Source organism: Lactuca serriola, chromosome 2, assembly GCF_051521515.1.
Source record: "Lactuca serriola cultivar US96UC23 chromosome 2, Lser_US96UC23_V15, whole genome shotgun sequence".
Lineage (NCBI taxonomy): Eukaryota > Viridiplantae > Streptophyta > Magnoliopsida > Asterales > Asteraceae > Lactuca > Lactuca serriola.
This window is the reverse complement of record NC_136409.1, coordinates 20,545,405-20,570,220: the sequence shown is the minus strand read 5'-3', so window position 1 is coordinate 20,570,220 and position 24,816 is coordinate 20,545,405.

Below are 24,816 nucleotides of genomic sequence, written 5' to 3'. Positions count from 1 at the left end.
TATTTGTCCAAGACGACAATGCCATAATGATGCTTTATCCAAGTTATTATCATTAGTAGAATCAATACATAATACATTATTTCCTAAGTTATCTACAACAGACACAGCTTCATACACACCATCACAAGGTAATGCTTTAAAATAACACACATTATTAAAGAAAGCATTTATTCCACCAATTTCATTATCAAAAGAAAATGTAAAACCTTGTTTATACAAAGCATGAAAGGAAATAACATTTCTTGCCATTTCTGGCGAATAACATCATTTATTCAAATCTAAAGTAAATCCACTACTAAGCAACAAAGTATAAACTCCAATCTTGGTGATAGGTGAAACTTTCTTATTCCCCATGATCATGTTTATCTTTCCATGCTCCACATTCTCACTTCTTCTTAGTCCCAGCAATTCAGAACAAATATGAATATCGCTATCGGTATCAAGGACCCAAGAGTTAGAATAAAGTGAATTATTAGATGAGATAGTGTAAATACCTGCATGGTTGGGTTTCACTTTCCCATCCTTCAAATCTTGGTGGTACTTTGAACAGTTATGCTTCCAGTGCACCTTTTCGTGGCAGTAGAAGCATTCAGCCTCTTTAGGATCAGAAGAAGGTGTAACGAAACCTTTCTTGGTTCCGCTAGAAGAGGAGCCATCAAGGGTCTTGCCCTTGGTACCCTTCGAAGGGTTCTTTCTCTTCTTCCGTCTACCTTTCCTGATTGCCAGGACATGTGTTGAGTTTGGAGTGGTAGTAGGAGTGGTCATAACCGACTTACCTTTAAGACCTGATTCTGCGGTCTTTAGGAGTCCCTGAAGTTTGTTAAGTGTAACTTCCTCCTTATTTATGTGGTATGTCATGCGGAATTGATCATAACACGAAGGTAAGGAGTGTAAAATAATATCTATTGCTAACTCCTCAGGGAAGTTCACATTCAACTTCATCAATCGATCTACATACCTTTGCATTTTCTGCATGTGGCTTGTGATGGGTTCACCACCTTTCATTCGGTTTGTGATCATAGAGGAGATGATTTCATATCGCTCTTGATGAGCACTCTGATGGTAGCGGTCCATCAAATCCTAGTGCATCTCAAAAGGATAGTAGTCGTCATAGGACTTTTGGAGCTCGGCTGTCATGGTGGCCATTATGATGCATGCCACTTTTGTAGCATCTCTTTCATGAACCTCATATTCAGCAAGCTCCTCAGGAGTAGAAGCTGGCTCAGGCACCTTGAGCTCCTTGTCAAGAACATATTCCTTGTTCTCGTAACGAGTGACCATCCTGATGTTTCTGATCCAATCAGTAAAGTTGGATCCATCAAAGATGACTCTCGCACAAAGGTTCATGAGAGAGAAGGAGCCATTAGGGTTTGAGCAAGGAGTAGCATTGTTGGAAGACATCTGAAAAGAAGAAAATATGTTTAGTTTAGATATACGGATAGTCCTTAATTAAACACCCAAATGTAGTATTAAGGCTAGGATCCAATCAAAATATATTATAACCTAGAAGAGGGATGCCGTAAACCAAGTTATAACATATTTGAAAGGTAGGTGAATGACGATTCACCAATTTCCACCATGAAAAACGCAATATAAATTATTAGGTTTTATTTGGCTTTTAGAAACTCCTAGATTCTTTGAGATTCATTGAACTTTTCAATGGCATGTTTCAATCTCGAGTGTGCCCTTCACATTTTGTGACTGGGATACCGAGGATCACAAAACAAGGTGTGAAGTAACCATGCAAATTACTTGGTACCCTTAATGTTTTTCACTTAATCTTTGTGTCGGTAAACCACACGCGCTCCTTCCGACCTCATGAAATACCTTAAGTCACCCTTTGCCTTCCTTGTTAAGTCCAAGTTAGTGTGCCGGTAAACCACACACGCTCCACCAACGACTTAAACAAGGTGCAAAGTGTAATTTCATGGATTAGCACCTTATTCACATTTTCCTAAAGTAACTAAGATTGGGAATTTATAAAACATTTAGTTACTTTATTATAAACATTTTCCTAAAGTAGCTATGGAGTAAACTTGGAGAGAAAGTATAACACTCTAAAAATCGGCTCTAGCCCTCAAGCATGCCTGTGTGTCACCGATTTTGTCACACCCCGAAACCGAAGGTGGAAACGTTCCGGGGCGGAGGTGACTTCATGTTAAGTATCGCAACCAATGTACATAGTAAGCAAAGTAAACAACCATTACATTACATATTAGAATTTACACCTGTTCAAAAGTAAAGTATTACAAGTGTTATACATATGTATATATGAACAAAAGTATAGACGAGTCTTCTATGTACTCCATCTTTGCCAAAAGGATCGCTGAGTACCTGTCTAATATGGACCTGAGAATACAAGCAGTTTGAAAATCAGCATAAAGCTGGTGAGTTCATAAGGGGTTTGTTTTCTGAAAATGTAAAAGATTCCTTTGGTTTTCCGAAAAAGTTTGTTATCCAAGAAAATCCCATATTTTCTTATATGTAAAGTTTAGTTAACTATTTTGTTACACGATTCTGGTTATGTACAATTCTTATCCCAAAAAAAACCCTTATTTTCCTAAAAATAAAGTTTAGTTATTGAATTCCAATGTAATGTTTGATTATCTATCATACATGTTATATTAGCTAGGTATTCTGATATCCTAGTTATGTTAAACTTGAATGTATCTAGATGCGTGCCTTCGAATTCGTATTCCTATTCTTAATCATATTCATATTCGTATTCCTATTTATATTTGTATTTGTATTCGTATTCGTATTCATATTCGTATTCGCATTCGCGTTCACATTCGCATTTCTATTACTACTCCTATTCCTATTCCTATTCGTGTTCGTATTCATATTCGCATTCGCATTCGCATTCGTATTCGTATTCGTATTCCTATTCCTATTCCTAGTCCTATTCCTATTCGTGTTCATATTCGTATTCGTATTCGTACTCGTATTATTACTTTGGTATTTGTTCTGTTCCTAGTTGTACTTTCGTATCCGTTCTGTTCCTAGTTGTACTTTCGTATTCGCTCTGTTCCTAGCTGTATTTTCGTATTCGTTATGTTCCTAGTTGTACTTTCGTATTCGCTCTGTTCCTAGCTGTATTTTCGTATTCGTTCTTTTCCTAGTTGAACTTTCGTATTCACTCTGTTTCTAGTTGTACTTTCGTATTCGTATTCGTATTCGTATTAGTTCTAATTTATGATTAGTATGAGTTATTTGTAAATTATGAAATATAACATAGATTATAACACTTTATCAAGAAATCTATAATTAGTCTGAAAGCTAACTCTACAATTTGAATTATTGGTTAACACAATTTTTGATATTACAGAATAGAAACATTTGCACTGAAATAATAAGTTTGAGTACAAGATTTCCTTGTACTTTTGCTTGTATTCCCCCTGAAAACATTTGAAAAAGGGTAGGGGTATGAACTCACCGGTCGAGAAGCGTGTCGGTTTGGGTGCTACACGTCAAATCGGGGCTTGATAACGCGTGAGGTTCCTATGTAATGTGAAATGATATACAAATGTATCTAATTAGACTTTAAATCACTAATTAGATATGATTATACAATCCAAGACGCGAAAACACTTCAAATCAAGTGTTTGGAGTGACCCGGGTGACATCTACGGACATATATGGCATGGATAATGTGTTTACTCTTCAAGATTAAACTCCTTATGGAGTTTTCGGCCCTAAGACCAACTCCACATGGGTTTTGGGCGGTGAACACATGGATTTGGGGTTTTATGGTGCTAAATGGTCAAATATCACTTGAGGAAAGGTGCTAGGATTTAATCTAAGGCATAGGAAGGAGTTAAACTCACATATGGACCATTTAATGGAGTCTACAAGCCATATAATGAATTTAAGGCACGATTTGACTAACTTATAGGAGTTTACGGCCCAGGAACCCATCCTTGGGGGGTTTTACGGCTATAAGCTCCTATGGGGGTGGTTTTCATTAATTTTCAGTCCTCTAACTCGATTGTGGTTGCTACTAGACTTTAATCCAAGGCTTAGGAGGTGTGTAAGTGGCAATTTAACACCTTGGAAGGAGTTTACTACCCATGAATGGGTGTTTATGGCCCAATCATGTTCTTGAGCAGTATACTCATGTTTACTCCTCTAAAAATGAGTTCAAGGTGTTCTAAGTCCATTCCAATAAGTCCTTAAGTCATATCTAAGCTCCAAGGCTGGTTTGGAAGGGTTTTTGGGCTCCAAAACCCATTTTATGTGAGTTCACGGCCTAGGACTATTCTAGGGCCGTAAAATCATGATAATGGTCCTATTTCAAAGATTAACCACTAATTTGAAGGCTAAGGATGTTATACTAAGAGCTAGGATAGTTACCTTCATGATTTGGAGCTTGAAATGAGTGATTTTGGATCAAGAACTTGGACTTGAGGAGAGAGGTTAGAGAGAGAGAGTGAAAAGGCTTCAAATGAGACTTAATCAACTTTATATATGGTTAAAGTTTGGGACACGGTGGAATTCTACCCGATACTGATGTTAAGCGGGGCTTTTGGTCGCACCCGATTAAGTTGTCGTAACCCGGGGGGACCAATTCTAAAAATTTTTAAATTAATAATTTGGGCTGTTTACATGAGTTTCTAGGGATTTTGGACACTCATGAGATTATAATAAACATATAAATTTAAATAACTTAGCCCAAAAACGAAATCGGAACGAATTGCTAAAGACGGGTTTTACGAGCGGAACGGGTTACGGAGATGGAACAACTTCGGGTTGTCACATTATCCCCCCGTTAGAGGGAATTTCATCCTGAAATTCAAACTTTAGATGTGACTCACGGATTTGGAAAGAGAATACAGATACTTCTGTCCTATCGGGTCATCACGCTTCCAAGAGAATTCGGATTCTCACATGGCATTTCAGGGAACCTTTCACTTATCGGGATATGGTTTGTTTCATACGTTTAACCTCTTGATCTATGATTTCGATTGGTTCTACCATGAATTTCAGACTTTCGTTGATTTTGGTTTCAGCGAAGGGATTACTATGGTTTCGCTGATTAGGTACTTCTTAAGGACAAAGACGTGGAATACTAGATGGATGCTGCTAAGTTCTGAGGGTAGTCAGAGTTTGTAGGCTACGGGATCGATCCTAATGAGGATTTTAAAAAGTTCTATGTATTTCGGGATATGCGTTTCAGAATGTGACATACCTTCTTTCTCATCGTTAGCTATCTCGATGGTAAACATTTCGGTTACTAGTTGAGGACTATGTATATGAAGATGTTCGAATGAATAGCTAACATATTATCTCTCAGTACTAGAATTGAAAAGGATTGTAAGCATAAAGGTTGTTGAAGAAGAATATACTTGTAGCAACGGTGCGATCGGCGGCTGTCCCACCTTGTCCTATAGCTAGGACTCTTCCAGTGTTGCCAGTTGTTGCTGTCTTGGGGCAGTTTCTCTTATAATGCCCGACTTCACCGCAACCATAGCAGGCCTGACTGATACCTACTCCGGAGACTTGATTGGTTGGTGTTCTGCAACTTCGCGCAAGATGAACCTCTTGGCCACAATTTTTGCAAAATTTCACACGATAGGGACCGGGGATGCGGTGGTGGTAACCACATTGGTTACACCACGGGAGAACACCGACATATCCGTTGATAGGTGCTTGGGCTGAGGAACCGATGACAGATACAGCAACAGGGGTAGCGGCAACATGGACTGCCATTATCTGCTGTTTCTTCGAGAACTCCTGTGAAGGCTGACTTTTCTCCTTCGTCTCCCAATATTTTCTTTTCTCTCCACTTCTTTCTGTCGGCTCAAGAGTGGTGGTTTCTTCCTCGATGTTCTCACTATGGTCGATCAGGATTTGCGTTAAGCATTTGCGCTAAGTATTCGGCTTCGCAGCTAAAACGTTCCCTTTGGTTAGCTGGGTCAACCCCCAGATAAACCTCTCAATCTTCTTACTTTCCGGGGTAACCATCCCTGGACAAAGAAGTGCGAAGTCATCAAACCTTGAAGTGTAAGCGGAGATATCGGAACCTTTCATCCTTAGGTTCCAGAGTTCATTCTCCGGCTTCCGTATTGCGCCCTGAGGGCAGTACTCCGCAAACAGAAGTTCCTTCATGACTTCCCAACCCATAGCATTGGCTACAGGTAGGGTTAGAGATTTGACTCGGCCATTCCACCAAGTCTGAGCTTTATCGGTGAATGTGCAGGCGGCGAATTTCACCTTGTCGGATTCTGAACAGGCACAGATCTCGAAGATAGATTCGATTTTCTCTAACCACCGAGTTAGGACAATGACACTTCCAGTGTTGTCGAAGAATGTGGGTTTCGCATTCATAAAATCCTTATAGGAACACTTCTTTCGGTGTCCTTGGCTTCCTTCCTGGTTTTGGGGTTGGGGACCACCTCCTTGCCCACCTAAGCCATAAAGGTTCGTTTGCGATAGGGTAGCAGCCATAACAACATTGACAGCTTCTTGCAACATGACAGGATCAAATGGAGGGGGAGGTGGTGGCGGAGGAGGATTATTATTCTTTGAGCTGGGTCTTTTCCTTGGAGGCATCTTGATCTAAAAAGATCAGGAAAGAGAGGATGGTAAGTCCTCTGAATTGAATCAAGAGATATGATACAAGGGATATCTCATTTTGACAGATATAGAATTCTATTAAGCGATAAAGCCGAAAAGAGTTATCAAAGCAGATAAACTATCGCTAAAGGAATGATTGAGGAGTAATGCTGAAATGAGAATTTCTATAACGGATTTGGCTCGAGAAATACTCCCATAGTATTTCATGGTTCGCTGCAACGACGGCTCGTTGTTTGGGTATTGGGTAAGTTTTAGGCATGCTGCATACCACAGTCACTCCCAAGCACATGTTGGCCGTGTCTCGAATGAAAATAGTTAGCCAGGCTATATTGATCCTAGACACGACTACATAACTGCCCAGGTTTAACCACAGCGTACAACACCCGTTTACTTATGTTTTGTTCTACTTGTAGTTACGGATTTCGACGGTTGGGTATACTTGTATACTTTTGAAAATACTTATATTTTAAAGTATACTTTTAGTCCAGAGCACTTAGGCCCTTAGTGTTTATAGTCTTATACCATGTAAGGTTTGGTATACTAGTTCACTATAAACAATAGCTCTGATACCAATCTGTCACACCCCGAAACCGAAGGAGGAAACGTTCCGGGGCGGAGGTGACTTCATGTTAAGTATCGCAACCAATGTACATAGTAAGCAAAGTAAACAACCATTACATTACATATTAGAATTTACATATGTTCAAAAGTAAAGTATTACAAGTGTTATACATATGTATATATGAACAAAAGTAGAGACGAGTCTTCTACGTACTCCGTCTTCGCCAAAAGGATCGTTGGGTACCTGTCTAATATGGACCTGAGAATACAAGCAATTTGAAAATCAGCATAAAGCTGGTGAGTTCATAAGAGGTTTGTTTTCTGAAAATATACAAGATTCCTTTGGTTTTCCGAAAAAGTTTTTTATCCAAGAGAATCCCATATTTTCTTATATGTAAAGTTTAGTTAACTATTTTGTTATACGATTCTGGTTATGTACAATTGTTATCCCAGGAAAAACCCTTATTTTCCTAAAAGTAAAGTTTAGTTATTGAATTCCAATGTAATGTTTGATTATCTATCATACATGTTATATTAGCTAGGTATTCTGATATCCTAGTTATGTTACACTTGAATGTATCTAGATGCGTGCCTTCGAATTCGTATTCCTATTCTTAATCATATTCATATTCGTATTTGTATTTATATTTGTATTCGTATTCGTATTCATATTCATATTCGCATTCGCATTTGCATTCGCATTCGCGTTCGCATTCACATTTCTATTCCTACTCCTATTCCTATTCCTATTCGTGTTCGTATTCGTATTCGCATTCGCATTCGCATTAGAATTCGTATTCATATTCCTATTCCTATTCCTACTCCTATTCTTATTCGTGTTCATATTCGTATTCGTATTCGTATTCGTATTCTTATTATTACTTTGGTATTTGTTATGTTCCTAGCTGTACTTTCGTATCCGTTATGTTCCTAGTTGTACTTTCGTATTCGCTCTGCTCCTAGCTGTATTTTCTTATTCGTTCTGTTCCTAGTTGTACTTTTGTATTCGCTCTGTTCCTAGCTGTATTTTCGTATTCGTTCTGTTCCTAGTTGTACTTTCGTATTCGCTTTGTTTCTAGTTGTACTTTCGTATTCATATTCGTATTTGTTCTAATTTATGATTAGTATGAATTATTCATAAATTATGAAATATAACATAGATTATAACACTTTATCAAGAAATCTATAATTAGTCTGAAAACTAACTCTGCAATTCGAATTATTGGTTAACACAGTTTTCGATATTAAAAACATACAGAATAGAAACATTTGAACTGAAATAATAAGTTTGAGTACAAGATTTCCTTGTACTTTTGCTTATATTCCCCCCTGAAAACATTTGAAAAACATTTGAAAAAGGGTAGGGGTATGAACTCACCGGTCGAGAAGTGTGTCGGTTTGGGTGCTAAACATCAGATCGGGGCTTGATAACGCGTGAGGTTCCTATGTAATGTGAAATTATATACAAATGTATCTAATTAGACTTTAAATCACTAATTACATATGATTATACACTCCAAGACACGAAAACACTTCAAATCAAGTGTTTGGAGTGACCCGAGTGACATCTACGGACATATATGGCTTGGATAATGTGTTTACTCTTCAAGAGTGAACTCCTTATGGAGTTTTCGGCCCTAAGACCAACTCCACATGAGTTCAGGGCCGTGAACTCATGGATGAGGGGTTTTATGGTGCTAAATGGTCAAATATCACTTGAGGAAAGTTGCTAGGATTTAATCTAAGGCATAGGAAGGAGTTAAACTCACATAAGGACCATTTAATGGATTTTACAGCAATAAACTAAGAGTTTACGACTGTAAACTCCCCCACACACTTTCCTTTGATGTTTTGGTGGTCCTAGATCATTTACAAGTGTTTATAGCTAAATCTACAACCCATAGAATGAATTTAAGGCACCATTTTACTAAGTTATAGGAGTTTACGGCCCAGAAACCCATCCTTGGGGGGTTTATGGCTGTAAGTTCCTATGGGGGTGGTTTTCATTAAGTTTCAGGCCTCTAACTCGATTGTGGTTGCTTCTAGACTTTAATCCAAGGCTTAGGAAGTGTGTAAGTGGCAATTTAACACCTTAGAAGGAGTTTACTACCCATGAATGGGTGTTTACGGCCCAAGCATGTTCTTGGGCAGTAAAATCATGTTTACTCCTCTAAAAATGAGTTCAAGGTGTTCTAAGTCCATTCCAATAAGTCCTTAAATCATATCTAAGCTCCAAAGGTGGTTTCGAAGGGTTTTTGGGCTCCAAAACCCATTTTATGTATGTTCACGGCCTAGGACTATTCTAGGGCCGTAAACTCATGATAATGGTCCTATTTCAAAGATTAACCATGAATTTGAAGGCTAAGGATGTTATACTAACAGCTAGGATAGTTACCTTGATGATTTGGAGCTTGAAATGAGTGATTTTGGATCAAGAACATGGACTTGAGGAGAGAGGTTAGAGAGATTGAAAAGGCTTCAAATGAGACTTAATTAACTTTATATATGGTTAAAGTTTGGTACACGGTGGAATTCTACCCGATACTGATGTTAAGCGGGGCTTTTCGTCGCACCCGATTAAGTTGTCGTAACCCGGCGAGACCAGTTCTAAAAATTTTTAAATTAATAATTTGGTCCGTTTACATGAGTTTCTAGGGATTTTGGACACTCATGAGATTATAATAAACATATAAATTTAAATAACTTAGCCCAAAAACGAAATCGGAACGAATTGCTAAAGACGGGTTTTACGGGCGGAACGGGTTACGGCGATGGAACAACTTCGGGTTGTCACAGATTTTGGGAGAAACATGAGCTTTATATAGTGTTGACACATCTAGGGTTACACCATGTAAACCCTAATGTGTCATGAATCTTCATTTCCATGACCCATGGGTTTGTATCTCTCATGGAGCCTCCATGGAGCATTCGATGGGTTTAACCCAACTTGATTATCCATGGAGCCTCTTAGCCCACTATACAAGATATGGATGATTTACCTAATCAACACATATATTTAATTAGTTATCTTTTGATCAGTTAATTAATTCTAAATTAATTCTTGATCAAACTAATTAAATAATATTATTAATATATTATAACTTATAATATATTAATAAACCACAAGTGTTATTTCTCTCATTTAGTCTATCCAATTGCATGCTGCCGTACAACCCAAATGGACCATATCGGGTCGGGTCAAGTACATACCAGAAATAGTTATGGACTTAGACACCTTATCCAACATTGACCCTATTGTGCAGCTCTTGTCTGAGTCCCAACCGTTGTCGGGATGAGTCCTTTACTTGAAGGATTATCCGAGCCCCGTTACATGTGATGGTATTCAGGTGATGGCTAATTGGCATTACGAAGACACCTTCAGCAGCTGAGGACTGGTTTGGGTCAGTGATTTCCCTCGGGTAGACCTAGGATGAGATTAGTGTTGGGAGTAAAAGTAGTAGTGAAAGGGACTTGGTGGAGTCAAGGTAACTCTTGAGGAAAGTACCGATAGATGTGGAAGGTAGTATGGGCCCATACTACTGAAAGCAGAGGATCATTACGCGATTTTAGAGGGACCAGGATAAAACCAGGGAACTTGTAGTGTATGTGATCCCTCAATAGTGATTTGTATTTTGATGACTGTTATGCTATGTTTTAGCATGGTGACGTTGCGTGAGAGACCAGTGGATGGATCAGGTGTTGGAGACAGATCAGGCTCAGGTTCAGGGACTGAGCAGCTCGAGGAGCAGATGAGGGAGTTTGTATCAGCTAAAATTATGCATAGTATTCTAGACCAGTCTCCTCTGATCTTTGGCATGGTCAAGGAGGGCATACTGGAGATTTTGGATGAGAGACTTGGACCCTTCCGCACAGAGATGATGGCCATGAAGGGAACGCATACATTAACATTTCGGGTGTTCAGAGCTTGTGGGGCTCCAGATTACCATGGGGTTAGGGACCCATTGTTAGCGGCAGATGGTTGGCTGATGTCGCCAATGCTTTTCGTTCTAGCCGGTATCCCATGGGGCACAAGGTTCGACTTGCCTCCTGTCTTCTGAAGGACAAAGAGCAGGATTGGTGAAAGGAGGTTGGTCATGCTATCGGGGATGATTTCGCGTTGGACGCGGTGAAATGGAGTGATTTCTCGGCCAGGTTCATGGCCGAGTTTGCACCGGTGATTGAGGTGCAGCAGTTAGCCCGAGAGTTTCCGGATTTGCGGTAGAATACAAAGACAGTGACGTAGATCACCGCCAAGTTTAGGGAGAAAGCCCTTCTGGTACCGCAGTATGTGGCAAACGAGGAGATGAAGAAGGCTTGGTACCACGAGGGTGCGTGTAGGAGTAGCAACGATGGTGATTCTGGCAGCTTTAATTGCGGCCGAATTGGTCATTTCAGCAGGGATTGTACTGCTACCACCACCCAGGGATCAGACCTGATATGTTTCCATTGCAGTCATAGGTGCAAACAGAAGGCCTAATGTCTGAGTTTGCATTCAGCAGGACAGGTGATAGCACCTACCCCTGCAACCGTGAGGATTACCGAGAGCGCACTCATACTTTGTTTCGAATAAAAAGGATTAGATCATATAGTTTAATAGAAATTAGTCATAGAAATTTGTGAATATTATGTTAAAATGGTTCAACATAGGAATATCCATATATGAAAATATTATAGCAAGAGATTGAACAAATATCATGTATAATGAATCGATTCCCATATGCTTCTGATATTAGATCGATTACATATGTTGTAACATTCAATTATTGAGAGGAAAAGGATTAGAATTTTTGTGTGCCTCGAGTTGTTAAATGCCTGTCAAGAACATTCTGAGGTTTACTGAAGATTGGTTGCTTGTGGACAGTTGGAAGTATGGTATTTTTTGGAAGGACCATAGTGACATGTTTTAGATTGAGATGATTCTTGGTCAAAATTGATGGTCGTATGGGAATATGGAAATGTTTCCCTAATGGGAGTTCATTTGGGAACTTTAATGCAAGAGAATTGTTCAAGGAGCGTAGCTTCAATTTAAAACTTCATTACCATGGAATTGTTTCTAGTAACAAAGTTCCAATTGAGCATTCGATAATATCATTGGATCAGTGTAAAGTCCCAAAAAGAAGACTATAAAAATTTTCATTATTAGATTAATAAAACCACAAACCATATCATTGACATGAAACCCAAGTTATGAAAATGTGTCGATACATTATCAATATCACAGCAAATCACAAAATGTGGAATCGAGTGGTGTGTGTACCCTGCAATCATCCCGAGATCCTACCTTTGAATCCAGAAGTACCTGAAACATAAACTGAAAACCGTAGGAATGAAGCTTAGTGAGTTTCCCCAAGATACCACATACCACACATATTAACATATAATGGGCCCCGCCTATCATCAGACCCCCACCCGGCCTCAGACCCCGTCCTACATCGGGCCCCGCTCAGTATATAGATCTATCAGTCATTAGGCCCCACCCGGTATACATATGAATATATAAACATATAAACATACAACACATGCCATAATCATAAAGATAAATTGTTGGGCTAATAGTGTTGCGTCATAGGCTCGGTTCTTAGCCCAGTTTTGGTATCCGGTTTGGGCTTGTCCAACCGTGATTATTTTCATTCTAGGGTTTTAGTATTTACGATGCATGCATGCATCCTTAGTCAGTGTCGCTTTTAATTATCTTTCTTATCAAGGTATTGTAAACCATAGCTCACCTCTACAGTGGAAGTTCTTTATCGAGCTCTGCTGAGGCGTGACTATATTTGAATCATAAGCTTCATATTAATTAGATATTATGTTCTTAATCATATTGTATTTGAATTGTTTGTTCTACGTAAATATACCTGTGAAAGATCTAAACGATCTAGAGATTTATTCTCATCAATTGGTAGCAGAGCAGGAGGCTGTGTAATTCATACATATCTCTTCTGTTGAAGAAATTATTAGGGTCTTTCTGCATTGATTGATATTAATTGAGCTGTCATTCCAAATTGGCGTATCTCATTAATTATCTATCTCACTCTAACGATAAATTAGAAGTCTGATCTTAAACAAGTTATCGATCAAACATCATCACAATGTCTATGGATGATTCACAAACCAATCCAATCAGCATCTCCAACAGTATTGGATCAACGACAATGATTCTAATCATATACACTCAGGATTATGAAGTTTGGACACACCACTTCGAAGATTATGTGATCGGCTTAGAGGATAATGGGTACTTGATCTGGGAAGCAAGCACAATTGGTGTGTTTGCTGATTCAAGCACTTCAAAGATTGTCAAAACTCAAAAGGAGTACAATCAACTTGTGAATGATGTAAAAGACATTCCTCAAGACGAGAAGGAGAAGTCTCAATGCAACATCAAATCCTTAAGAATGATTAGGTTTCTTTACAATCGGACACGTTTCGATTGGTGAGTTCATGTGCTACCGCAAAAGAGATATGGGATAGGTTGAAAGAATTGTATTCTACAGATGAGGATCTGGAACATTCGATTCAAACCTTGTTGCTTTCTGAGTTTGGTGATTTCAAACAGAAGCCCAAAGAGAAACTCATTCGAGGCTTTGATCAGTTTAATAATCTTCTTAGTAAGATGATAAAGCACGGGATCGAAAGAAAGGTTATTAAGTAGAAGGTCACCTTCATGAACGGTCTTAGACCCGAATGGATGGTAGTTCTGTCTACAGTGAAGGCACACGAACAGTTGAAATCATACTCTTTAGCGAAACTGGTGGGAATTCTGAATTCCCATGAAAGTGCGGTGTCAAAGGAAACGAACGTAGTTTCCAATTTGGGATCATTGGTTCTTATTTCAAAAGGAAAAGGCGATGTTGAAGAAGAGGAAGATTTGGATCTTGCCGACTATGATCTAACTGGTGAAGAGTATGCCTTGATGGTTTCCAATCCAAGAAAGTTTATTAAAAGAAAATTCCCAGCCAACAAGAACGGAAACTAGCAGGGAAGTTACATTTCCGAGAAAGTGAAGGAGGAACCGAAGATGGGTTCAAAATCAGAAGAATCCAAGAAGGAGTCGAAGATTGGTGGTGACTCAGGCTTTGAATGCCATTATTGTGGAGGCAAGAATCACTTTAGACTACATGCTAAAGAAAAAGGCATCAAAGGTTGATGAGGAAGCAAACCTCCTGAGACGATTGGAGGAGATCAAGAAAAGAAAATGAGCAGCTAACAATAACACCATGAATGCTTTGATTGTACAGGATACATGTGACAATGATGAGTTTCGTGGAGTGCAGGTATGGTCCACAGATTCAGAGGACGAAGAAGTGAGAAAGCCGACTCATGGCATGGCTATGCTGGTGAAAGAAGAATATGTTGTGGGAAGATGTTTAATGGTGGCAGAATGTGTATCACAGATGCGAGGGTACACAACAGATGGTGGGCTGGAAGATGAGAAGGAGCGAGAGGACAGGTGTTTCGCTGCGAAATTTGTTAGTGCACAGATCAATGAATGTGATGAGTTGATCGAGAAGGTACAAAATATTTTTTGCTTCTCTGAAAATACCTATTACTAACTATGAAAAGGAACTGAATAGCTTAAAATCTAAATTTTCTAGTATAAGTAGTAGTCTTACCCAAACTCGTGTCACAAACTCTAACCTGACGGATCAAATTAGCAAGATATCATCGAACAGTGAGGAGAGGAGGATGTGGATTGAGCAGAAGGAGAAAGAGTTAATTAGGTCTAGGGATGAGTCAATCTATTTGCAACGAGACAATCTGAAGCTTTTAAAACAACGAAACATTTTTTGTTTTATTGCGAAAATATTTTACTTTAATATCACCTAATTGCATCTCGATTGTTAAATAGGAAAGAAGATACATCGCATGATTTTACCCTTCCTTGAGTTAAAGGAGGATGAAGTCGATGACGAAGCTTACAACTGTGAAAATGTTTTATCTTCTGACGAAATCTCTCGTGCCTAAAAAATTGGTCTTGACAAAATAGAGTCCTACATAAATTCAAAAGACCATAAGGACATGTTCAAAAATATGTTAGATGAAAATGATAAATTGAAACTAAGAACCGTAACTGTACAGAAATCCAACTCGTTGAATGCCAAATTAAGTTCAAAAAATAAAATTGATTTTGAAAATTCATTGAACTTAATGAGGATGATGACATGAGTGAAATCTCTTTAGAGGACGTGGTGGACTGTTCTGAATTTGTCAAAAGAGAACCCGAAAGTAATAAAAATCTAATCTCTGAAAACTCAATGGAGTTCGCTCGCTCATCGACAGGCAAGACAAAAATCCTCAAGGTAAAAGCGGTTGTATATCAAAAGGTTCAAACCACTCCAAATCAAGTCTACACTATTCAGGGAGTCACACCTCAACAAACAGCATAACTGACAGCTATGGTAGAAGAAGATAATGCAAAAGGTTGTGAGGAGTTCTTCTGGTCAGCACCAATAGATAATGCTGATGAACGAAAAGGCCTATCTCAGAAAACCTCATGGAGAGTAAAGGGTAGGTACGTACCGGAGCCACTTAATAAACCTACAAGATATGATGTGCCAAGCACAAGTGGCACCAAAACATCTGGGCGAACCAATGATAATGTCTAGTGAGACATGTTCATCAAAGAGCGAAAGTCATGCTCAAGTACCAAAGAAAAAGGCCAATATTCATAAAAATTCAAAACAGGTGGCAGAACGAAAACACCAATGTAATCTGAGATACAAGAAGAATCTCTTAGAAAGAAAACAATTTTGGAGATCTTAGAATCGTCATTACGTAAGGTATGAAAAGACACATAAGTCACGAGGAGAACCAAGAAGCAACCGAAAGGAAGGTTTCGGTCCTCAGCATGAATGCAACCGAAAGGAAGCTTTCGGTCCTCAGCATGAATGCAACTGAAAGAAAGGTTTCGGTCCTCGGCATGAATGCAACAGAAAGGAGGGTTTCGGTCCACAGCAGGTAAGCAACTGAAAGAAAGATTTCAGTCCTCAATAAAATAGCAGCCGCAGGATGAGTTCAGTGCCAGGTTCAATCAGAAGAACCAAAGGGAAGACTGTCCCCGTTCTCAACCAAGGAAGAACAATAATCAACACTCTAATAATGCTTCTAAACCTTATTCTTCTCTTTCACATTCTATTTCTTATCTTTCAAAAGATTCAAAGGGGAAAGGAAAGCTCTTTCTAAAAGACAACAAATGCCCGAAAGAGATCCAAAAGCATGCAGACGTCAAACTTTCAAATCCTATGTCTAATGAATCTAAGTCAAACAAAATCAAAGTTTTTACAATAAAGAGAAAAGATAAAACAACTCTAATAAAAAGAACTTATATGGTTGATGTTTCACTTACTGTTCCCTATCCTGTAAAAAGCTCACAAGGACCCAAGAAACTTTAGGTTCCTAAATTTGCTTGATATTTTGCAGGTTATACATGACGAGCAGTTTGACGAAGAATGGTACATTGATAGTGGCTGCTCGCGTCACATGACAAGTCGAAAGGAAGAAATGAGGGAGTTTTGGTCTCTTAAGGATGGTGGAACAGTGAAGTACGACAACAATTCGTTTAGAACTATTAAAGGCTATGGAATGATTACAAATGGTGACTTCTCAATCAGAAAGGTCGCATACATTGAAGGATTGCAGCACAACCTAATCAGTGTATCATAGCTAGTATTTTGGACTGGATTGATGGTCTCCTTTGATGACGAAGGCTCAGAGATAGTCGAAAAGAAGTCAAATAACATATTCCTAAAGTCAAAGTGAAAGGGGGAAATGTACCCTTTAAATCTCAATCCAATTTGAGGGAAACCTGCCGTCTGCTTGCTAACGAAGGCTCACTCAGACGAAATGGGTTATAGCATCGAAGGCTCTCTCATCTCAATTTCTAGGATATCAACAAGCTGGTATTGGGAGATCATGTTAGAGGTCTTCCAGTTCTTAAATTCGACAAAGAGCATCTATGTGCAGCTTGTGAAATGGGAAAGCAAAGTTGAAAAAGTCATCCTTCTATTATCAACACAAAGGTGATAGAACCATTGGAGCTGTTACATATTGATCTATTTGGTCCCTCCTCTACTGAAAGCATTGGTGGGAACAAGTACATTCTTCTCATAGTTGACGACTTCTCTCGCTTCACATGGGTATTCCTCTTGAAACAAAAATCAGAGGCAACTCCTAAGCTCAAGCTCTTCATAAAACAAGTAGAGATTCAATTGAGAAAAGTGGTTCGTAACATAAGAAGTGACAATGGCTTGAAATTCAAGAACAAGGATTTCGAAGATTTTCTGGTTGAGAAGGGAACGACTCACAATTTCTCTGCTCCATATACTCCACAGCAGAATGGAATCGTCGAAAGGCGAAACCGATCTCTGTGCGAAGCGGCTCAAACTATGCTAAGCTTTGCTTCCTTGCCTTTATATTTCTGGGCTGATGCTATTGCTGCTGCATGTTACACTCAGAACAAATCATATCTAAACAAGCGATTCTCTATCACTCCTTATGAGATCTTGAAAAACCGAAAGCCTAAGGTGAGGTTCTTTCACGTGTTCGGTTCAACTTACTTCGTCTTCGACTGAAAGGAGAATCGAAACAAGTTTGATGCTAAGGCTGACGAAGGAATATTTTTTGGCTATTCTTTGCACTCGAAGGCATATGGAGTTCTGAATAAACGCTCCAAGAAGATTGAAAAGACATATTATGTCACTTTTGATGATAGTTATCTCAAGAAGTTGAAGACAACTGAAGCTGCAATGCAGGAAATCTTTCCAAACTCCTGTCAAGCTACAGTACCTATCTCAAATCTTTTTGACCAATATATGCTTCTCTTCGATGAACCTGAAAATGCTATCGGTTTTGAATCCAAGTTGGAAGATAACAAAGTCGACAGTTTGAAGCAAATTATTGACGATGCTGGACAGAATTCATCGTCACAGTCGTCTAGCTCAACCGAAAGTCCAAACAAAGGGGAACATTCTGATCCAGAAATTGAACTCGTGTCATCATTCGAGGGGGAGAATACAAATGTTAATGATGATGATACACAATCAAAATTGGAAGAAGAAGTCAATGCAGAACTGGATCCTTCTTGTGATCCAAATTACCCTCTTCTCATCAAATGGACTAAAGACCATCCTCAAAGTCAAATCATTGGGGAATCCTCAGAAAAGTTATTAACTCGATATCACAGATCAAAGAGAAACAAGCTGCACTATTCTCTCAAGTACAATTTTTCATGTTCAACTCTTTTGTCTCCAAAGTTGAACCGAAGACTACAAATTCGGCTCTTGACCATTCTGATTGGGTTCAAGCCATGCAAGACAAGCTGAACGAGTTTGAAAGAAACAAAGTATGGCGTCTAATTCCAACTCCAAAGGATGCTTCGTTTGTCGATCTCAAATGGGTATTCAGAAATAAGATGGATAAGGAGGGGAATGTAATTCGTAACAAGGCCTGGTTGGTTGTAAAATGATACTGCCAAGAGGAAGGTATAGATTATGAAGAGACCTTCATTCCAGTTGTAAGATTAGAGTCCATTCGAATCTTTCTTACTTATGTTGCACAAAAACTTTGAAGTCTATCAAATGGACGTAAAGTGCGCCTTTCTCAACGGAGAACTTGAAGAAATTGTGTATGTTGAGCAACCGCCAGGCTTTGTGAATGAGAAGCATCCAGATCAGTGCTATATTCTAGACAAATCAGTATATGGCCTGAAGCAGGCTCCCAGATCATGGTATGAAACTCTCACTTGATTCTTAAAAATGTCAAAATTTAAACAAGGTTCGGTTGACCCAACCTTCTTTCTTAAGAGAGAGGGTAACCATCTTATGATAGTCCAAATTTACGTTGATGACATCATCTTCGGCTCCACGAATCCCAGCTTAACAACTGAATTCAGGAAGTTGATGGAAACTAAATTTGAGATGAGCTCAATGGGCAATTAACTTTTTCCTTGGGTTAAATATTAGACAGGGACCTGAAGGCATTTTTATCAATCAGGAGGCATATAAATATACATTGCTTGCCAAGTTTGGCATGACGGGAGACTCCAAAGTGAAATTTCCTATTGCTATTGGGACTAAGCTTACACCATCTTTGGAGTAGCCAGCCGCTGACATGACGCTCTATCGTCAAATGATTGGGTCACTGATGTATCTCATAGCCAGCAGACCCGACATCATGTTCTCGGTCTGCTATTGTGCCCGATTCCAAGCTAACCCACGCAAACTTCAAATGCTAGCCATGAAAAACATCTTTCGCTATCTGAAGCGAACTTCCTCTCTCGGTCTATGGTATCCAGCCAACTCAGGTTTCTTTGTCCAAGAGTTCTCAGATGCTGACTTAGGTGGTTGTGGATTGGATTGTAAAAGCACTACTAGAGGATGCCAATTTCTTGATGGTAAATTGGTTACCTGGAAATCAAAGAAACAAACTTGTATTTCTCTCTCCACAACTGAAGTTGAATATATAGCCGCCGCCTCATGCACATCTTAGGTTGTTTGGATACAGAGTCAACTTAGAGATGGTAACGTGGAGATTCACTTCGTTAAGACCACTGATCAACTAGCAGACATATTCACTAAGGCTTTACCTGAAGCAAGTTTCAACAAGATCTTACAAGGCCGAGGAATGATGGAAGCAGAATCAATACCAAAATCGCCTTCGCTTCATTAAAGGTAAGAAACGAAATAGAGTGAACGCTCGGTCTATTTCGGGTTCGGTTCACCCGGGAACCGAAATGAACCGAACGCTCGGTCTATTTCGGGTTCGGTCCTTCTGAACTCGTTTGCTTCTTTTTCATTAAAAGGGATCTTGATTCTATTCTTTTGAACACTCTTTAAATACTCATTTTTATGTTTTTCTTTTTATTTTTTTATATTTATTTATTTCATAAAATCCAAAAATATTTTTTCTTTTTGTTTTATTAAAAGTTTTTCACAAAATACAAAAATATCTTTCCTTTTATTTCATTTTTCTCATGCTTTTCTTTGTATACATGCTACTCTCAATGGTCAACCTCAAGCATGTATAAATTCTTTTCTTTGAGTTAGGTAAGTGTCCCTAGATGCATGCCGCTGCATGTTGACCAAAGCCTCTACAGATTTTGATTGGAGCCTTAATAATGTGATACATACAAATCATGTTTTCCGAAACTAGACTGTTATATCCACTCTAATCATGAGCTGCCTTACTTGTCTCATATTGAGTTTAGAGTTTTCTGCTTGGTCCTTCTTTTATAGCAGAGGTACATTCGCTTCTCACACCATCTATATCATTTTTCTTCATTACACATCATCTCACTAATGTAACCCTTGAGACTTTCAGCACTTACCATTGAGGTTTATCATTATACAAAAATTTGTGTTAATGATCTTAGTCTCGTGTCACTACGTACTAAGTGAAACCCACAATTCAACACCATTAATGAATTGACGGTGTACTAGTACCTTGGTCTAGCTCTCATGAATGAAATCTCTTTTTATTTTGAGCGATCCTTCGAAAATTGTCTATCACCAAGAATTTTCTTCCCCAAGGATCCAGTTATATTTTCTTTTTGAGGTTTCTTATCTGTCAACAACTTACTGAATATATTTCCCACCTACTTGTTTAATAGGCCACATTGGTCTCACAAATACTTCGTTCAGTTTCGGTCTTATATCAAGAACCGAAATCATGAATTGAAGCGAAAGCCACCCTTTATAGCTTTAATTAAAAGGATGCTTTCAATACCTCTTAACAAGTACTTGATCGTTATTAAACGGGCAGCCACATAAGCACATTGAAGTCTATCTTGACTTTGAAGGAAGAGATTCGTGCCCGGAATCAGTCGCTTTATGTCTTAATAGACATCACAAATTCCCATAAAAAGTTTGCTTTATTTCTTTATCATTCACACTCTATGCATGAAAATCTTTGTGATAAATTAAAAACTAACTTGAAGATCGATTAGATCTTAAACAGGTAAAATAAAGAGTAAACAGCAAGAACACGAAAACAGTAAACAACTCAAGAATAAATCGAACAATGTCGAATGATTATAAACAATCCTCAGAAGAGCTCGATGAAGAACTACAAATGTAGAGCATTAAAGGTTTACAAGAACGATAAAGAAATCTGCAAAGCTATCGGAATTCTGTAAATCGTATTCTAGATCGTTCACCTAATATGCATGCAAGCACATTATTATATAGTAAACCCTACAACCTCACGGTTGGACAGGCCCAAACCGGAGTGCAAAACTGGACTATAAACCGAGCCCACTGACGCAATACAAAATAATTCCTACGCTACCCAACAATCTCCCCCTTTGCGTCAATTGGAGCGAGATCATTACTTCTTGCTTGGGCCAGTAGCAGCAGGAACCTTCTTCTTTACAGTCTGAAACAAACGAGAGATAAGAGCAAGGATCGTCTGTCTGAATCGGATGTACCACTGCATCATATCGTTGAAGTATTTGATATCATCCGCTGCATTCTCTTTACACCGATGGATGATCCCCAGCACATGCTCAAGACAAGAAGTGGTATAAAGATGTTTATCTGCTAAGGCAAAGAGACATTTCTGTCCTTCAGCCCTAGTGAACATGACCGAATTACGCCTTGGGTCAATCTTTCCCATCTTCATCTGGTTCAGATCACTAGCCGAGCCAACAGGAGATACCTTCGGTTTCTTCTTGAAGACAGTGGCAATCTCTTGATCCATCAGTGCTACCTCCATGATATAGCATACTAACATCCTTTTGAGATGGTCTATGATCGAACCATATTCGGCTTCATTCGTCAAGAGGATGTTGTGCAAAACATTCCAGTCATGGGGGTTGAGGTTCAGTAGATCTGCTAAAGATATGAGATGTTCGGTTCTTGCAGACCCTCGGATCACCCTGAACCGAACGTTGATGAATCTACCTTCGGTATATGGCTTCAAAACCCGAACGTTGACTATCTTCTGAGCGCTCCATGTTTGATACTATGGTTGAGCGGCCTTCAGATAGAACTCGATTAATTCCCGATCAACCTCCGGATGAGGATGAGGGACTTCGGCAATGCAGGCGAAGGGGTGAAAGATGAACGCCTTTCAGGTTAAGGGCATGTCGAACTGCGAGTCGACAGAGTTGTAGCAGTCGAAGGAGATCACCGGTTCGAGCCATAGGATGCTCGGAGTATCGATAGCCTCCTTAATCATTCTCTCTCGAGTCCAAGCAGGGAAAAGAGTCTTCCTGCTCTCGAGGAGATCGTGGGCTTCTTTTTGTCTGCGTTCAGCTTCTTCAGCTTCTCGCACCACACGAATGTTGTCATTATCAACATTGCAACTATTTTTGCGTTTCAGCAAGTCAGCAATGGTTTCCTGATCATCTTCATCTTCTTCCTCAGCTATCTTCTTTCCTTTATCCTTCACACCCGAACCCGAAGTTTGACCAGTAGGAGGAGGTTCGGTTGTGTGAGCAGCTTTTGAGGAAGGAGGTGGTTTCGATCCGGACTTCACTTCTCCCCCTTGTTTCGGAGTGGACACGAAACTAGGTAGCCCTTCTATTTTACTGAGCAGGTCCAGGGCAGGAGCAAGTTTTTCTGCAAGGGTTCGCCTCACAGAGTGGTTGAGAATCGGATCGTGTGCTTCCAGGATGTTGGATATGGCAGAGTGTACATCCGAAACACATGTCTTGATGACCTCCCGTTCGGATCGAAGAGCGTCAAGTTGTTGCTGAGAGTTGGAAAGCTGAGTGCTCTTGACCTTGAGGGCGGTGATTTTGCTTGCAAGGGCATCCATCAACGAGTTTTCTGCAGCGAGATCCTCCTGGAGTTTAGAGAGGCGCTCGTCAATGGAGGCACGAAGGGCCGAGTTGTCGTCACTAATTGATTGGCGAAGGGTAGCGAACGACTTCAACTCCGTGGAGACGAACGTGGCCAATTGTTGAACAATTGGTTCCAACGTTGTCTTTGTGGCATCGGTGCTCTCCTGTAAGGACTTTAACAGGGAAGAGGCGTCAGAGAATAGTTTATCGACTTTTTCGGTCGCAGCCTCACATGCTTTCGTCGAGGCGTCAATGGCGGCAGTGGCTGAAGCGACTGAAGCTTGCTGAGCCCGGGAAAAGGCATCAACGATCTTCTGAAGAGCAGCTTCAGAGAGAGAGGATTAAGAATTGGAGGATGAAGCAATAAGCAGGTCAACCTTCTCATGCAGCTCCTTAAGATGTTTCTTCGTTACTGGAGTTTCCTCATCATCGTCGCTTTGGACCTGAAACGGACTGAAATAGACCGAATCAAATTGCATGTTCTCCCCGCCAAGGAAAGGGTTATCTCCGTCAGAGGCATGACCGGGAGATGGAGGTGGTGGTGAAGCTGGTCGTGTAGTGGTGTGAGTGGGTTCAGGTTGATTTTGAGGAGGGGTAGGTTCGGTTGGTGTTTGAGTGGGAGTAGGTTCGGGTGGTTGTTGGGTTTCGGTTGTGTGTATGGGTTCGGTTACTGGTGGTGGTTCGGCTGCATCAGTATGAACCCCCGTATCAGATACGTTGGTTGTAACCTTTGCAGTAGAAGTTGTTGCATCGGTGAAAATGGGTGGTGGTATAGGGAAAGAGGTTTTAGGAATGTTGGTAGTGGGGATTATGGTGGGAATGGAAGTGGGAATTGTTTGAGTAGGAGAGGGGATCGGTGAGTTATGGATTTCCATGTCAGGAGTAGGTGATCTGGGTGGGGTGTTGCCTCTTGGAGGGGTGTTGCCTCTTTGAGAGTCATCTGAATCCGAACTCTCACCCTCCGACTCGTCGGAAGAGGAAGCAATAATGAGCTTTCGCTTTGGTTTTGTCTTTCGCCTCTTCTGCTGCGGGGACTGAGCAAGTTTAGTAGCCTTCCTCTTTTTGGGAGAAGGGCCTTTAGCCCCTTTCGCCACTTGCTTTCCTTTTTCTGTCTTTTTGCCTCTTGAAATAGGCTTATCGGCATCATGTATAGACTTGAGCATCTCCTGTGTGAGCTCCCTCGGTCCAGACTGCTTGAACTCCTTGATAGTCCGGATGATCCTGCTGTCACCTGGAACATCACCGTACATGGTCTCCGGGATGGAGCCAATGAAAGAGAAGCTCGATGCATCTGAGACGATAATCTTCGTGGTATGGAATGTACCAATCGAAGACATCGATGCACCGGAAGCAGTGGGAACATCGTGCTTATCCATCGCCCATTTAGTAACGATGGTCCAGAACCTGGCATACGACACCTCAGAATGTCGTGAAGAGGAGGATAAACTCTGGATGAGTTGTTGCCAGAGAACCAACCCATAATCAAGATTGACTCCATTGTAAACCCCGTACATGATAGAGAGAAAGAGCCGACTGGAGCCGTCTGAACCAGAGCTCCGTTCTGAAAGACCCTTGAAGAGGACAGTGAACATACCGTTCCACTGTGGCGGCGAACATGACTTTTTGAACTTCGCGACGGAGGTGAGCACCTCCGTGTACCCCATATTATAAAACATATTGTAGAGATGGCCCAACGGAATTGTCTCCAGATTAACCCTTGAAGGGTCAGCAGCAAACCCAAGCAATGAGCCAAATCGTTGCCTGGAAATCGAGGCTTTGTGATCAGCAACCTCGAAGAAGATTCTATCGACTGCTTTGTCATAATGTGCAGTCGCATAGATCTGCGATAATATCACCATGGGCACTGTTTCCACCCGTGAAAGTGCAGGAGCGATAGG